Here is a 17,473-nt window from a genome sequence, read left to right as displayed (position 1 = left end):
AAGGTTGTGAAGTACTGTATTGTGAATGCAAATTTATATTGGAAGGATCCTCTTAATATCATTTTACTTTGCTTAATAGAAAATGAAACTGAAGGGATCATTGATCAATTCCATGCAGGAATATGTGGAGGACACTATGCTTGGAGAGAAACAACTTATAAAATTTTAAGAGCATGGTTCTATTGGCCTCTTTTGTTTGCTCAACTGGGAGCCAAAGTTGGGAGTTTTATTTAGTGTCTAATGTTTGCAGGCAAACAAAGATTAACAATGCTTCCAATGGTTCCAGTGATGGTTGAAGAACCTTTTCTTCAATGGGGATTAGATTTCATTGGTGAAATTCATCCTCCATCTAGTCGTTAGCATAGATGGATATTGAATGCCACATATTACTTTACCAAATGGGTAGAGGCCATCCCAGTAAGAAATGCAAAAGGTATAGTTGGCATCAAATTTGTCGAAGAGAATATATTGTCTAGATTTAGATGCCAAATGCAGATAGTGAAAGACAATGCAAAAACATTCAACAGTGTCAAGATGATTGAATTTTGTCAAAAATATCAAATATTGTTACATCATTCCACTCCACACTATCCACAGGGAAATTGACTGGTAGAGTCCTCAAATAAAATTTTGGTTAAGGTTATTAAGAAGGTGTTGCAGGATCATAAAAGGAGTTGAGACAACCATCTCAACTATGCACTTTGGTCCAACAAAATTTCACCCAAAAGGTCAACAGGTAAATCTCCTTTTCAACTTGTTTATGGAAAGGAAGAAATCTTTCCCACACATTTAACTTTTCTTGTCATGAATTTCTTGCAAGAAACCAATGAGGAACTACATGATTTTACTAGAAGGATTAATCAAATAATATAACTAAATGAAGGTAGGGATGAAGTTCATTATAAACTTAAGAAATATTAGAATAAGATGAAAAGCTTGTTTGACAGAAAGGATAGGGAAAGATATTTTAAAAAAGGTGGTTTGGTACTAAGATGGGATGCTATAAGAGAAGACAAAGGGAAACATGGCAAGTTTGACAACCTTTGGTTGGGACCATTTAGTATTTCTCAATCCAAGGGAAACAACTCTTACATTTTATAGAATTTGGAAGGACAAACTCCTCATTGCCTGTCAATGGGAGATACTTGACACATTATATTCAATATTGAGAGGTTTTCATTCCATCATCATTGTACTTTAGCGGAGTGTTTTATTTTACATGAAGTGTGAATTTGTTTCAACAGAAAGCCCCATTAGCCTGAGGAGAAGGCACATGGGCCTGCAAGTTATTTGCATCCTATAGGAGGAAACAATCCCTAGTTGGAGCCAATGTTGTAACATGCTTTATTTTTGATAAGTTAGTTTTATTTTACAAAAAAGAGTATTTTAAAAAATAAAGAAAAAATGAATATTTGAAAAAATAGAAAAAAAAATGAAATAAAACCCCATCAAAAGAAAGTCAAAAGATTTGCATAAGTGTGCTTGTTTCCAATTAATGAATAAATTTCATTTTGTAATAATTAAGGTTTTATGTGCGTTTGTTTTTATGCCACAACCTTTTCTTCTGATCTGAATCAAACTATTTAATCATGATCAGATCATTCTAAATTTTTATATTAGATTAGAGAATAAATTCAACCAAATAATTTAATCTTGCTTTATGATCAAATTCATACGTCAAAATCTTTTGTCGTCAAGTGTTAACGACCGAACCGAAATCAATGGCTGCCACTCTTCCCACTCAGATCAACGACAGGGAAATGCTTCACACCCCCCTGCTATGAAATGAGATAATGGTGGGGGATGTGAAAAGTGGTTTCATTCACTTGGGCACCCCACCTACGTGTCGCCCTCTAAACACTTCACACCCTCCTTCTCTAAACTACTTACCACAACCCCCCGCTCCAAAATCCGCTATTCTCACTCCTGTGTCTTCTGATACCACCTCAACATCCAATCCTCCCATGCCACCTTCGTCTAATCTTTTCATTCCACGTGCCCTCCACCTATTTTCATACTCATTCCCATTAATTGTTCCCACTATCTGTTGCCGAATAAATGCTTTCCTGTTTCACTATAAATGCTTATCCATTGCTACAATCCTTTCCTGTTAAGTTATTAATTTTCCTATTCGCCCGTTATTAACTGCTTCTGCTATAACGGTAGCTTAAATTTCCCTATAAATACTCATTGTCCCCATTACAGTTGCTTTTCTTACCATTCCATTGCTTCTAAATTATTCAGCTTCCTACAAATTCATTATTGAGCCAATTCTATAACCTGAATAATTTCTCATCTATCTTTGTAGTTTTATATCATATTACCATTTCTGTCTAATATTATGGCTCATAAGAAGAAGGAAAAATCTTCCATTGGTTCTTCTTCAACATAGGAAACCTGTAAATTCCTGATCCTCTTGACTTGGACCATATCCCATTAACCGATCAATACTTCAAAACCACAGATACTGAGTGTGAATTTGACATGCTCGAACTGCACAATTGGCTCAAGAAAACATACCTTGATTCAGAGGATGAAATAACCCTCTAGGAATCAAACCTTCCTCTGTACATGTTTCCCAAGCTCATTCTTTCCCTGATTTGGTTATTTGGTGTCAATCCAAGTATAATCCCTTGAAAAGAATAGTAGTGGCTCAGAATGGTGAAATTTTGATAACCATCACTACTGAAGCCATAAACAAAATGCTTTTAATATCTGGGAGTCATTCCCTCATCTTTTTCTCCCATGCAGCTCTGATTGTCCTATATCATAAACTTACATTCCCTCAAAGAGCTCAGATCTTTGAGATTTTTCTCCCTGAAGTCGCTAAGCTTCCTAAGAAAAATCCTCCTTACTCAGCATCCATGTTTCCAGAGAGAGCCAATAAAATTATTTCTCTCATTTCCTGCCTATTAGGCTACCCATCAGATGAATGGGTAGACGAGGCTATCTTAGGTTATTTGTCTATCTTTTCAAAAGAAAACAAGCCTACCTTCATGTATAACTATAGTCAATTTTTGGTTGATGCTATGCATGAGAAGCTTATGAATATCACAACGGAAGGAGTATTCAAATACTCTTCTGTCTTATTTCACATGTTTATTTTTCAGTAGGGAGACAAATTTCCCATTGTTTTGCACAAGCAAGATGAGCAACAAGAAGATTAATTAGTTATTCATTGGACCTTGTTGATAAGAAAGAACTCAGTTGAGTTCAAATTTGTAGATTTCATAGACTGTTTCATTCACCCAATAACAGAGTTTTTCAACAATAAAAGTGAACCAAGAGTTAGTCCTGAAATCAAGAGGATCTTTCACCTTAGTGATCAAGTCAGAATAGGAGACCAGTATCTTTACTAGAACTACACAGACATCATAGTATATGGGTGTGAGTTGGCTCCATATAAGTTGCCAAAGTATGTTCCAATGAGAATTTTCTCTTTGGAATATATTAGGCAAATGATGAATATGGATGAGCTACATTTCATCTCAGGAAAGAGAAAATCGCAGTTTAATATTAAAGCATAGGTTGGGTCATTCATCTACAACACCAGATCAGTTGGCTCAGAGGAAGATTCCATACTAAAATAGATGGGTTTTCAAACTAAATTCACTTGGTCCTATGATCTATTATCACTCTAAAATTTCCCTAGGGTTGTTATCTTGTGTCAAAAGAAATATTAGAGGTAACCACAAACCTACTTTTGAGATCAGGATCTAGCCTTCCTAATGCTTAGAGAGGGCTCTCTCTTTATGATTTAACTTTGTTGAGTTAATTGATTTTAGGCTAGTTATTTAAGATTTGATTGGGTTTTGATTTTGATTTGGTGGTGGAATCACTGACTTATATGGATAGAGGGATGTCCTTTACCATTGGGCTATGGGGTCAAGTGTCAAGAAAATAGGACTGAATCAAGTTTTAAAGATAGTTTTCACAGGGAAAGGTAGCTGAGTAAATGTAGATCTTTTAGGCTAGATGGTGAAGTGGTTTTTAGTCGGGGTCAAGGAGCAGTTAAGGATTCCTCAAACCGGATAATGAGGGAAACGATAGAGGTCAATCGAAACTAGATAGCAATGAATGATTCCCTACTCTGGATATCAGAAGAAAAAATTAAAATGAATAAATGTTCAAGACAAAGTGTAATTAAACAAATTTTATAATAATATTCCAGTTATTTCATTCAATTTAGATAACATGCAAGTATGCGAAACAATTAAGAAGATAACAATTTGACAAACAAAAAATACTTCACTGAAGTGGCCCAACACATGAATCCTGTAATTCAATGCCTTTATTACTCAGTCCAGTCTGTTGACTTGAAAAAATGGTACAATGAACCCTTAGGTTTCAGATGAATACAACTAATATAAATGTTAAGCAATCCACACCCTATACTTCGAATTATGAAGTATTTATATAAAAACTTATTACAAAATATCCCAAACTATTTTAGGAATTATTCAATGAAAAAGAAAAATATTCATGCAAGAAGATAGAGACAGATATGTAACTGCTGCAAGTTGTCCCTATTTATTTGGCACTGCTATCAGATCTTTTGCTACTTTTTCTCCTTTGTTGTTGCTCTATGCTGGCTGTTCTTTTACTTTTCCTTTTGATTGTTACTCTTTCATCTGATACTCTTTGACTTAGTTGATCTGCTACTTTTCTTTCACTGCTTTGTATCCACTGTTTACCTTGCATTTTCATAGTAAATATTTTAATTTTTCCCAAGTCTTTGTATCTAGAAATTTAATATTTACCATTCTTCTGTAGAATTCATCAGCTTCTGTGTATTTTGCAAAGCTGGGCTTGTTTACAAAAAGATGTTTTACCTCATGTTGGAGGCAAAAGAGGTTCTCAAAATTCTGGTAAAGAGCCATTCCTATAGGCATCCCTTTCATAGAGGGACTATTGGATTGCTCCTTTACCACTTCTCTGATTTTCTTGTCATAGTCTTCATGTGGCATTAACCTATCATTTATTACTAATGGATTAGGCAGACCTTTCTGCCTCAAAGCATCAAATTTGACCATGAACTTGCCTATAGCTAGCTCCATGGTTTGGCATTTGTCCTCAAGCTGCATCAGCAAGTTCCTCTTGGTGATTACCTTCTTCACCTCTAGTATTGTGCCAGTTCTGTCAGCTATGCCAAACTCTTACAATTCATATTTATTCTTAGAGTTAAGGGATTGGATTATTCTTGAGGCTTCTTCTGGCATATTTCCAAGTTCGGCCTTAACCCTTTGAATTACTTCACCAGCCTCTTTGACTAAATCATTTTGTTCAAAGATAACTTGTACAGATGGCCAAATATCTTTGACAGAGTCAATGATATTGGCCCATATCTACTCTTTTGCTTTGGCAAGTGGCTCCTTCAATGTTAATTCCTTTTCTAAGTTATTTATCCTCTCAGTCAACCTGTTTGACTTCTGTACTTAATTTTTATGCATGATTTGACCCAGTTTCTTCTCATCCTCTAGACTTTTTATATGTTCTTTAAGTTTCTTTATTTTAGTGGTCTGAATGGACATGTCCTCCATGGCTTTGACTAGTTTACCTGCTTCATCACTTGGATGAGTTGTTGTTGTTGTTGAACCTATTGCTGATGTAGTTGTTGATGCAAGGGGCAGTGTTGTAGCTAGTGGAGCTACTGGAGCCAATGAAGCTGCCAAAGTTCAAGGAAATGCTGGAGTGACTGTAGGGATAGCAGTGTCAGTAGCTGTCTCAATGTTGTCCTGTTTTAGCTATATTAAAATGTCCAATTCATTCTCCATTTCTTTCAATTTAGTATTTAGTTGAAGAATGATATCCATCATTTCATCCTGCTAGGTTTGGCTCTCTAGGACCTCCTTGGTCTGTGGATGTTCAGAAGGAGGCAACTTCAGTTGTTTCTTCAAAGCAACAATGTCTTAATTTTTCTTCTTTATGAGCTTTTTCGTAGCCTTGATGTCATTTGGATTATATCCATTCTCAATCACCAAGTCCTCCAGTGACTTGATTATGTTATCCTTGGCCCGTGAGGATGCCTTTTCTAGCTTAAACTGTGTTGTGATGTTGTCTAGAGAACTTTGAAGTTTTTGCATAGTTATTGCTTTGTTAGTCATTTTTGAGTAAACCATTTCACCTGCCTCCTTATGAAATTCAATTTGATCAATAGGGTGAACATCCCTGGCCAAAACTTGAAACCCTGTCTTCCTATAATCTACTGATGTTTTAGGCTACTGGACTGTAGGTTGCAAAAAGGTCATTTTCATTTTACCAGTTTTAATGTTAAAAGCTAACATCAAGCTCATCTAATTGCTAGGAGTCTGTTTGAAGTACTGGGCATATGTTTCAACCTTCAATGCCTCATTCCTCAACTTGATTTATTTGTACTTCTCTTTTATATCTTTCTCTTTATCCACTGGTTTGTTGGATGAAGAGACTTCAATACTAAGTTGTTTTTCAATAATCTGAGTATTTGAGGTGGAAGGTTGATGAGTTTCCTCTAAAACTACTGGAGCTTTACTCTTTTCAACCACTATGTCAGTATCAATGATTTCAACTATCTCAATGGTGTCTTCTCACTCAGTTACAGGATTAAGCTTGGGCTTCTTCCTATACATGATTTCAAACCTGTCATCTGTAGTATCCATTTTAGAGCTAGAACCTTCTTCGCTGGTTCTTTTTACATTTCTATCCTACATGGCTGGAGTTTGTAGAATGGGACTAATACCCATTTGTTCCTGTAGGGTTGGAATCTACAGGAAGGAACTAGTATCTATCTACTTTTCCATATCTATTAAGGTATTCTCCAACCACTCTCACTGGTTGGCATATTTTTCAATGTTTGGCCTAGACTCATGCATAAAAGGGCTTAATTTGAGTTTGAGCCTTAATTTGTTTATGACTGCATTAGTGTCATACTGCCACATGAAACTACTACTGAACTTCATTTTCTATAAAAATTTCCCTGCTTCTTGTCCAGCTTCCCTATTATAACAAATAAAAGGGCCCAGCTGGTTTTTGATCTTGAACTATGTTTTCTTCCTTGCTGACAGAAAATTGACATCATCTAAGTTTATGATCTACCTGAAATACTCTAATACAAATATCCTCATGGGGAGATATTTGGGCAGCTTGTAGGGAGTGAGCTCGCATCCATATATCCTGATTTTAGTGTGGTCCTGGTATAGACACTAGTGTCCTACTCTACTATCTTTAGACAACTGCAAAAATCTCTTTATCTCATCATTGATCCTGGGTTGATTGATATTGGTTAACATGTTTACAATGGGATGAACAAAGGAATCAATGAACTCTTTATAACTAAAAATAGTGGAATACCTTTGGATTAATGGTGTCCAAAAGATGACAGGTCTTGGTTGGCCCTTAGTGTCCAATTTTTGGATGTTGACTGGAAACTTGTTTGAATGGAAATATAGGAACATGTGGAACAATACTAAATATTATTTGAACTCTTTCATTTGGTAGTCTGATCAATTGATCGTGGATTTTGTCTGCCAAGAACTCGGAAAAATTGAAAATTACAGTTGGAGGCTTTCCTAGGCAAAAAATAGAGAGGAAATCAAGTACAGGTTCATCCACAAATTTATGAGTAGTATATCCTAGAATACAAGACAACATGGTTACAATTTTTCTTGCCCTCTCAGAGAAAATGGTGGAAGAGTATGGAGGACTGTATGTAGGAGTATGAGATTATTCTAGGATGAAAGTTTGAAATATTTGATCCCTTTTGGAAAGGTCCAGCTTTATGTAAAGTTCAAGTAAGGCTTCAATGGAAAATGGGGCCTCATTTGGGTTTGGTTGGATCTGCAGCATTTGATTTATTAACTCTGCAGTAATGGTGAATAAAATCTGTTGGTTAGGAGAGACTATGGCTCTTTGACTTGGGATATAGCAAGCTTGGAAGAAATGGATGATCTCTGGGAATAGGTATACCTGTGGGAACAAGTATTTGGGAAAATTTGATTCCCATAGATGCATGTCATCATTCTGGTCTAGGAATTTATCTTTAATTGAATAATGGAGCTTTAATAAATGGCTAGAGGTGGATGTGTCTTTAACTTGGAAATCTCTGTCGGCTAATGGGAGGTGGTCAATGTCCAAGTGAGGGGTTTGCAGGGTTTTTTCACTTAGAATGCTTTGGGTAGCCATAATTTGGTTTATTCTATTGAATTACTCTTTCTCTAGCTTTAGGAGTAAGGTTAGAAGCTCTGGAATAGTGGGAAGGGTGAATATAGTCTGCAGAAAAGGGTTTATTTGGATGCATAGTGGGTTTCTTCAGTTTGTCAAAGTTTTTTAATTAATTCAGTTAATTAACCTTATATAAACGGTGTGCAGAGCTTAATTCCATGGCCATTCTGGTTCTTTCAACAATACCTGGAAAAACAACGATTAGGTGTGCAGACAGGGTTCTGTGGTAGAAGCATTGGTTTCTAAAGCTTGAATTTTCTGTGTGCTGTTTCAATCTAGAGTCGACAGGTTCTTCATGTTGCAAATGGGTAGAAAACTGTTGAGCAGGGTTCCCAAGCATTGGAATTGGTTAACAGAGGTATTTGCGATGAAAATGAGTGAAAAGAGTGAAAAGGGGGATTTTTAGGTTTTTAACCAACAATGGTTAAATTTGGGCGTGGGATTAATAAATGAACAGTGAGTAGTTTTTCTTTTAAGCGGGGAGGTAGTTTTATGCAATATTGCATCACTTTTGGGTGGAGGGCGGTATTTTTCGAGAGCACGCGATACAATGTGGTGCTGCCATGTACCGAAACAATGACCAGCCAAAACCGCGAATCTCGTGTGCTTTTGGGATTTTAACTGTCAGATGATGGGAGTGCACGATATGGATATGGGTTGTTGGATGTGGGAGTGTTTGATTGGAGGGCTATTGTGTGGTAGAGTTGCGAGAGTAGAATTGGGATGTGGTTGGTGGGGCCCGAGGATAAATAATGTGATGGTTTTAATACATTCAAAGGTTTAGTGAGGGTCGGGGAATTATAACGTGGGGGGTTAAATACATAAATTGGGACTATAGGTTAGGGAATAACTTAGGATAAAGGGGTTTTAGTGGGTTTTTAAGGAAAAAGGGAAATTAATAAAGGGGAGGGTATTGTTTGTGATGGGAATGGTTTTCAAACATGGGAAAAGGGTTTTGGGAAGGGAAAAATGGGATGAAATAAGGGGGAAAGTGAAATGAAGGGGAGGGGATATTTTTACAAGGGGAAATGAAAGGAAATGGTGCTCAGAAATGAAGAAGGGGAAAAAGCATTAGGGAATGAAAGGTAATGAAGGGGTAATGAAGGGGAATTAATAAAGGGGTTTAGTGAAATGAGGAAAAATTAGTGAATAAGCTTTAGTGAATGACCTTTTCCTTTGATAATTCCTCCTACACATGAAACATAGGATCAAGTATGATGAAGGTGCATTTGAGCTTGCTGACCCTTTATTTCTTTTTCTTTGATAAGCAAACTATCTAATTCTAACCTTATAACTTCCAATGGCTCAGATTAAACTGATGGGCTCATTATTATTCTCTACCTAACCACTGATCTGCCAAGATTAAACAGTTTGGCTAGATCTTCATTTTCTATGTATCAACATGAAATTTAAAACATGAATGAATCAAGATTAAACTATTTGACCATCGTGGATTTTGGCATTTTTAACAAGCTGCACACAACCTTATTTTGCAAAGTAAAGTAAAAGGAGTGACATTTGAATTTGCACACTTTCATGATCTATTCTTAACTCTTTTTTGGGGTTCATATTTTATATCTTTTTGATCTTTTTATTTCTTTTGCTCCTTTGATTATTCTTTTAGGACTTCACCCTCTTTACATTTTTTATTTTTAATATGGGAAAACATTTTGCAGAAAGTAAAAGTATGTACAATATTACAAGACTAATCATAATCAATTCAAAATTATGAATCCTATTATTATAGGATCCTAACAATGGATCCACATGGGGATGGAATTTCCTGGTGAAATGTCAAGAAGGTTAAGATCAGTAGCCTTTGAAACTTTGACTGTGGTTTCCTTGTAACTGCTTCTCTGTGATATGCTTTATTTATACATATGATGCTACACCTTTCAAAGCTTAGGGCCTTCTCTTCGGGCTTCAACCTCAAAAGATAATCATCCAATCCATTTTGAACTTTGCAATGTTATGTACAATTATAAAAGTAAAGAAATGAACTAATGTTAATATGGGGACAAGTAATGCCTCAACATTCTACCATTGACTAGTCCACCTGGTAGATCTATTCCATCTAATTACCTCAAGAAAAATGCATTGTTACCTATGTAACCATAAATGATATAAGGGCCTTACCATAGGAAATCAAATTTACCATGTTTACCCTTTTCTTCTCTTCTAGAATCCCATTTGAGTACTTTGTCACCTATATAAAAATCATCAGCTTTGGTTTTCTTATCAAAAATCTTTTTCATTTTATCTTGGACCACTTGGGATTTGACATAGACTTCTTCCCTGGTTTGATGCAAATGTATTGTCTAATTTATCCTCCTTTGGATATCATTTGGTTCTACTTGCAACTCTTGAATCATTTTCATCACTGGTACTCCTAAAGAGGATGGGAAAATAACATCCATTCCATATACTAGTTGATAAGGAGATGTACCAATGGAGTTTTTGGTAGTTAGTCTATCTTCCCATAAGGCATTAACCAACTTTTGTAGGAATTTATAGGGTAAGTTCCTCAGATAGAACACCAAAGGACACCGCTCACAAACAGATCATAGATCAATACACCAGTATTTTGACGTGGTTAAAACCCTCAAAGAGGGAAACAGTCCATGGCCTGAGCCAACGCGGCCACTTCAGGCAATTTATTAATAAAAGAATGAAAATTTACATAAGCTTCTCTCATGGACGGTTACCCTACAAATGACCCTCCATGCTCTTTAAATAGAGATCATGGACCAATCGGGTGTTAAGCCACGGATCAAGTGTCGGTAATACTGAGGAGAGAATGAACCGTTAGACCACTACATATCGTGACCGTCATATTGTAAGTTACAAAATGTACATAGTAAAGAAACACACTTTACCTAACTCTATACTAGACCAAGTTATACTTAACTATTTCCTATGTGTCGAAATATCCTAACATCCCTCCTTAAGAACAACTTGGGATAGGATTGAAGGATTTACAAATATGACACAATAGGAGAAGGAAGGAGGCAATAGAGCCTATCCCCCCTTAGTGACAACTTCCTAAACTCCAACCATAAATCGAAGTTTAGTAAACTTCGCCTCAGTGAGAGCCTTTGTAAAGATGTCTGCAACTTGATCATCTGTTGAACAATATTGCACTTCAAGAACATGGTCGTGAATGAGCTTTCCGATGAAGTGCATGTGCAGTTCAATGGGTTTGCTACGCTGATGTTGGACTGGATCTTTACATAGTTGAATGGCACTTTGATTATCACACCAAAGTGTAGTCGGGTGCTGCTGCTAAAAGCCAAACTCTGATAGGATCTGACGAAGCCACAAAGCTTCCTTACTAGCTTCTACAACACCACGATACTCTGCTTCTGCTGAAGAAAGAGAAATGGCACCTTGTTTCTTGCAAGCCCATGTAATAGGTCCTGAACCAAGAGTGAACACATAACCTGCAGTAGACTTCCGATCATCTGGGTCACTAGCCCAATCAGAATCAGTGAAACCAACCAATAGAGGAGCTTCTTCGGCACTGTAATGAATCCCAAACTGAACTGTACCTCGAACATAATGAAGTATTCTTTTAGCTGCTTTCCAATGACTTTCATGTGGGTTTTGCATAAACCGAGCAACAAGGCCAACGACAAAGGAAAGGTCAGGACGAGTATGGGTTAGATACAAAATTTTTCCTACAAGTTGACGGTATAAGGTAGCATCAACTTCAGGAGAAGTACAAGTGACTGAAAGTTTGACTCCAGACTGAAAGGGAGAAGGGGCTGGCTTACAGTATTCCATGTGAAAATGGCGTAGAATATCACAGGCATACTTGGACTGGGAAAGGGAAATACCTTCCTTGGATTGCAAGACTTGAAGACCAAGAAAATAATGTAAGTGTCCTAAGTCTGTCATTTCAAACTTCCTTTTAAGGTTGGACTTCACATGGTTTATAAGAATGGGATCACTACCAGTCAGGATAAGATCATCAACATAAAGAACAAGAATGATAAGAGACTTGCCCACTTTCTTGGTGTAGACAGTATTGTCAGAATGACACCTAGAAAAGCCATTTTCTAAAAGAAAGTTATCCATTTTGGCATACCAAGCTCGAGGAGCTTGCTTGAGACCATAAAGGGATTTCTTAAGCCGACATACAAGGCTGGAGTCTATATGTATAAAGCCAATAGGTTGTTCCATATAGATTTCTTCATGCAAGTCCCCATGCAAGAAGGCAGATTTAACATCCATCTGATGGACTTCCCATTCGAAAGAGGCAGCAAGGGAAAGAACAAGGCGGATAGAGTTCATTTTGGAAATAGGGGAGAAGGTTTCAGTGTAGTCAATGCCTTCAACGTGTGAAAAACCCTTAGCAAAAAGACGAGCTTTATGTTTGTCAACTTTCCCATCTGGTCCATACTTGTTTCTGTAAACCCATTTGCATCTAACAAGTTTTTGTCCCTTTGGTAGAGGAACAAGATCCCATGTATCATTTGCCAATAATGAATGATATTCTTCATTCATAGCTGCTTCCCAATCTAGATGGCCTGAAGCTTCTACAAAGGTGTCAGGATCATAAATCACTAAAGCTTGAGCCAGTAAAGAAGAGGCTCTATCAAACTGAGAACGTGCACGTCGCTGATATGTAGGATCACCGGCAAGATCACCTGCTGCATCCCGAGTAGCACGGACCCATTTTGGAAGCTGAGGAGCTGAGGGAGGATCCTGAGAAGGTGGGGGAGGAATTTCATCCTCGCTTTCATCATCTGAAGAAGAAATATTTTCAAAAGTAGAAGAGATAGGGAGAGGTGGCACATCCGCCAAACTAGGCTCATAGGCCGATATATTTTCAGTGAAATTTACATCTCTTCTAATGATAACATTTTTGGATTTAAGTGGAATAAGTCTATATCCTTTGACATCTTTAGAATATCCAACAAAAATACATTTTTCACTCTTAGGTTCTAAAGCTTTATGTTTCTCATCTGGAATATGGGCCCATGCTTCACTTCCAAAAACACGAAAGTGACTTACATCTGGTTTAATGGAGCTCCATGCTTCTTCTAGAGTGATATTCTTTAAAACCTTAGTAGGAGTGTGCGATTTATTATGTAATTTGCACAGTTAATTGCTTCTTCCCAATAATTAAGACTAAGTCCTTTAGATTGAAGCATACAATTAGCCATTTCCTTTAAGGTGCGATTCTTCCTTTCGCTTACACCATTTTTTTGTGGAGTATATGGAACAGTATGTTGCATTTGAATTCCAGTCTTAGTGCAAAAGTTGATGAATTTTTTGTTAACATATTCTCTGCCATTATCAGATCTTAGCTTAAGAATTTGATGTCTAGATTGTTTTTCAACAAAGGCCTTAAAGGCCAAGAACATGTTAAATACTTCACTCTTGAGTTTTAAGAAGTATACCCAAGTGCGTCTGGAGAAATCATCAATGAAAGTTAAGAAATACTTGTAGCCAGAGAATGAAACAACTGGAAGTGGACCACATAAATCACTATGCACAAGCTGTAAAGGGGCTGAGGCGTGCAAAGAGGCACGTTTTTCAAAACTATCCCGATGATGTTTTCCGAGTACACATCCGTAACAAACACCATCTCTGCAAGATACCATTGGAAGACCTATCACCATATTTTCTTTACATAGATTCTGAAGAGAGTGATAGTTTAAGTGACCAAATCGCTCATGCCAAAGTTTGCTCACTTCATCGTTATGAGCAACAAATACTGAGGGAAGATTTGATGACCCAAAGTTGTGAAACTTATACAACCTTGTAGAATCATCAACAATGCTAGTAGCTAAAATCTGTCTAGGATCTCTTAGGTCCTTAATTACAACATCGTGAGGTGAAAATTCAACGATTTTACCTTCACCTGAATGAGTTATCTGATATACAGATAGAAGGTTGCAGGATAAGGTTGGAACACATAGTACATCATTAAATTGACCATTGTCTATATGAACAGTTCCAGTCCCTACAACACTAAGAGATCTATCATCACCAACATATATATTTTTTGTGTTACAATCATTTAAAGAAGAAAACATGGCTTTGTTTTTGGCCATGTGATAAGAAGCTCCAGAATCAATGAGCCACTCATGAGAATGAGAAGAAGAAGATACATTTAGTGCATAGCTAGACCGAGATGCTTGACAACCACATGTAGAAAGTGCCATTCCTTAAGATGAAGTTGAAGTTGAAGAGTGCTCCAAATGGATATTATGCTTCTTTATTGCTACTTCCAAGGCTTCCATCTTCTTAAAGCATTTGGATTCTAAGTGGCCATCTCGATTACAAAAGTTGCAATGTCTATCAGTCTTCTTCCCTTTGTTTTTATTTGTCTTATCATTTTGTTAAAATGATTTTTCATTTTGAGGCTGAAATTGCTTAGGACCCTTGTTTGGTTTAGGACCATTCCTTTTAGGATACAACTTCTTAGGATTCTTTGAATTTGGTTGTTGCTGGGCGGCTAACGCTTTCTTAGAAGAGTTTCCAAGATGAAGAAGACCAAGGTGTAAGAGTTTTTCTTGTTCTCTTATTAAAGAATCACAAAAGGAATCAAAGGAAGGGGACTTGTAGGCTTGTCCTTGAGAAATGGAGGCTTCTCTTGTAGAATGGAAGGTGGAAACAAACACAGAATAGGCTGGTCCCAACTTAGTAAGAATGGAGTAGATAAGGCTACTATCTTCTTTCTTAACCTTAACACCTTCCAAGAGAAGTCTAAGGGTCTTGAACTTGGACAAAAAATCTTCAATGCAAGAAAAATTATTGGGGTCCAATGTAAGCAACTCATTTTCAAGTTGATGGGCTTTAAGTTCATTTTTAATTCCAAAAACTTTAGTGATCTGTTTCATTGCTTCTTTAGGAGTATCAAGTTCTGCAATATGGAATCTAAGATCTGGAGAAATAGACATCCCTATCAACCCATGTGCTTGGTCTTGCCTATTTTCCCATTTAGCTTCCTTATCTTCATCTTTCGGTTTGGTTTCTTGGCCTGAGGCTATTCTGTAGAGACCTTTACTTCTAAGTAAATCCACAATGTAGGACCACCATTGGAAGTAGTTGGTGCTGTCAAGAATAACTTGGCATGGACTTTCCATTTTAACAGATTCTGAAGCTATAGATGTTGAACTAAGTGTTCCAATGGAAATATCTCGAAAAATTAGGCTGGTTAAAAAAACGTCTCTGAAAACATATTCCGGATGAAGAAGTTATGGCTTTTTGAAGAAAAGTTGATGAAGATGTTGACGAAGTGCGGGAATGCACGGAAATGAAAAATCCGCTCCCACAAAAAGGAGACTTGAACTCAAGACCTCTACTCTCATGAATTAGCTTTGGACCAAGTGAGCTAAACTAAAAGTTTGAGAGAGAGAGAGAGGGGGGGGGGTTCTTTTTTTTTAGTCACCTTGAGAAAGCTCTTTTTCCCTACAAAACAAAAAACACAAAACCCAACACGGACATACAAAAAAAAAATGAACCTTACGGCTCGAAGTTAGATTTAGCCGGAAACTAAATATTTTCCTCAATGTTTCTGATTTTCCGAGATCACACTAAGGCGCAGCGGAAAAGAGCATACGCATGAGAAAAATCCTTCCTTTATGTTTCTGATTTGCCCAGATCGCACAGAGTCACGAAGCAAAGAACATACGCAGAAATGAAAGGTACAGATCCGGCAATAAAAAAAAGGTAAATAAACCGAAACCGAAATAAACAGAGAGAAAATAATTGTAAACTGCAAATAAACACTATATACCTCCAGATCTTAAAAATGACGTAGCTAGGGCTACCGGAAACCTTTTCGCGTGAAATGAAAGGGGTTCCTCACTGGAACAGATGCTCCCAACACAATAGAGCAGTCCTCTCGGCCTGAAAGTAGTCAGAAACAGTAGATCTAGGAAACGACAGTCGGATGCAGTTCTACCGGCTTCAGATTTGGATCACCAATAGATGCGGCCCTCAAATAGCTCTGACACCATGTAGGAATTTACAGGGTAAGTTCCTTAGATAGAACACCAAAGGACACTGCTCACAAAAAAATCACAGATCAATACACCAGTGTTTTGATGTGGTTAAAACCCTCAAAGAGGGAAATAGTCCACGACCTGAGCCAACGCGGCCACTTTAGGCAATTTATTAATAAAAGAATGAAAAATTACATAAGATTCTCTCATGGACGGTTACCCTTCAAATGACCCTCCATGCTCTTTAAATGGAGATCATGGACCAATCGGGTGTTAAGCCACGGATCAAGTGTTGGTAATACCGAGGAGAGAATGAACCGTCGGATCCCTAAATATCGTGACCGTCGGATTGTAAGTTACAAAATGTACATAGTAAAGAAACACACTTTACCTAACTCTATACTAGACCAAGTTATACTTAACTATTTCCTATGTGTCGAAATATCCTAACAACTTTTTGTTCTAGGTCTTCTTATTGTCTTCTAATAGTTGCTTGATGATATTAACAAGGCTTTTGTTTGAGGATTTTGCAAGTCCATCCATTACCTTGAGGGTAATAAGCAGTGGAATGGCCAAGGGTAATGTGATATCTATTACAAAATTCTATCATTTTTTTGGATTTGAAAGCAGTTGCGTTATCAGTAATGAGCTTTTGTGGGCATCCAAATCTTGAAAGGATATTGTTTTCAAGGAATAATATGATGACAAAATCAGTGGCTTGTCTAGAAGGGATTGCTTCTATCTATTTGGTGAGGTAATCAGTGGCTGTCAAAATACATTTATGTTGGGCTGAGGAGGATGGGTGAATTTCACCAATGAAGTCTAGACCCCACTGTTGAAATGACATTTTTGTGGAGATGGATTTTAGGGGAAAAGGTAATAACTTTTTCTTAACTTCAAATATTTGGCATTTGTGACAGGAGGTCACATATTTCTTGACATCTGCAAAAAGGGTGCGCCAATAAAAACATGACCTTAAAATATATCAGTATTTGTTTTCCAGTATAAGTGTCCTCCACAATCTCCTGCATGAAATTCTTGCATAACTTTTTCAGCTTCATCTTTTAATAAACAATTCAACAAAATGTCACCATTATCTTTCCAAAAAAAACATTGTCTATGATAAAATATTTCATTGATTTCATTTTCAAGAATCTACCTTTAGTTCTAGATAAACCAGGAGGAGCTTGTAAATTTAGTAAAACAAATATGATATCTGTATACCAAGGTGAATCTAAAAAAGCTTCACTGATTTGTGGAGTCGCCATCTCTTCTTGATCATCTAGAGAACCAATGAAATTTATATCTAAGGCCTGACA

This window comes from Pinus tabuliformis, chromosome 3_2, assembly GCF_031772625.1.
Source record: "Pinus tabuliformis cultivar Carrire ecotype Pingquan chromosome 3_2, CPIR1, whole genome shotgun sequence".
Taxonomy (NCBI): Eukaryota; Viridiplantae; Streptophyta; class Pinopsida; order Pinales; family Pinaceae; genus Pinus; species Pinus tabuliformis.
Note: the sequence above shows the minus strand (reverse complement) of the source record.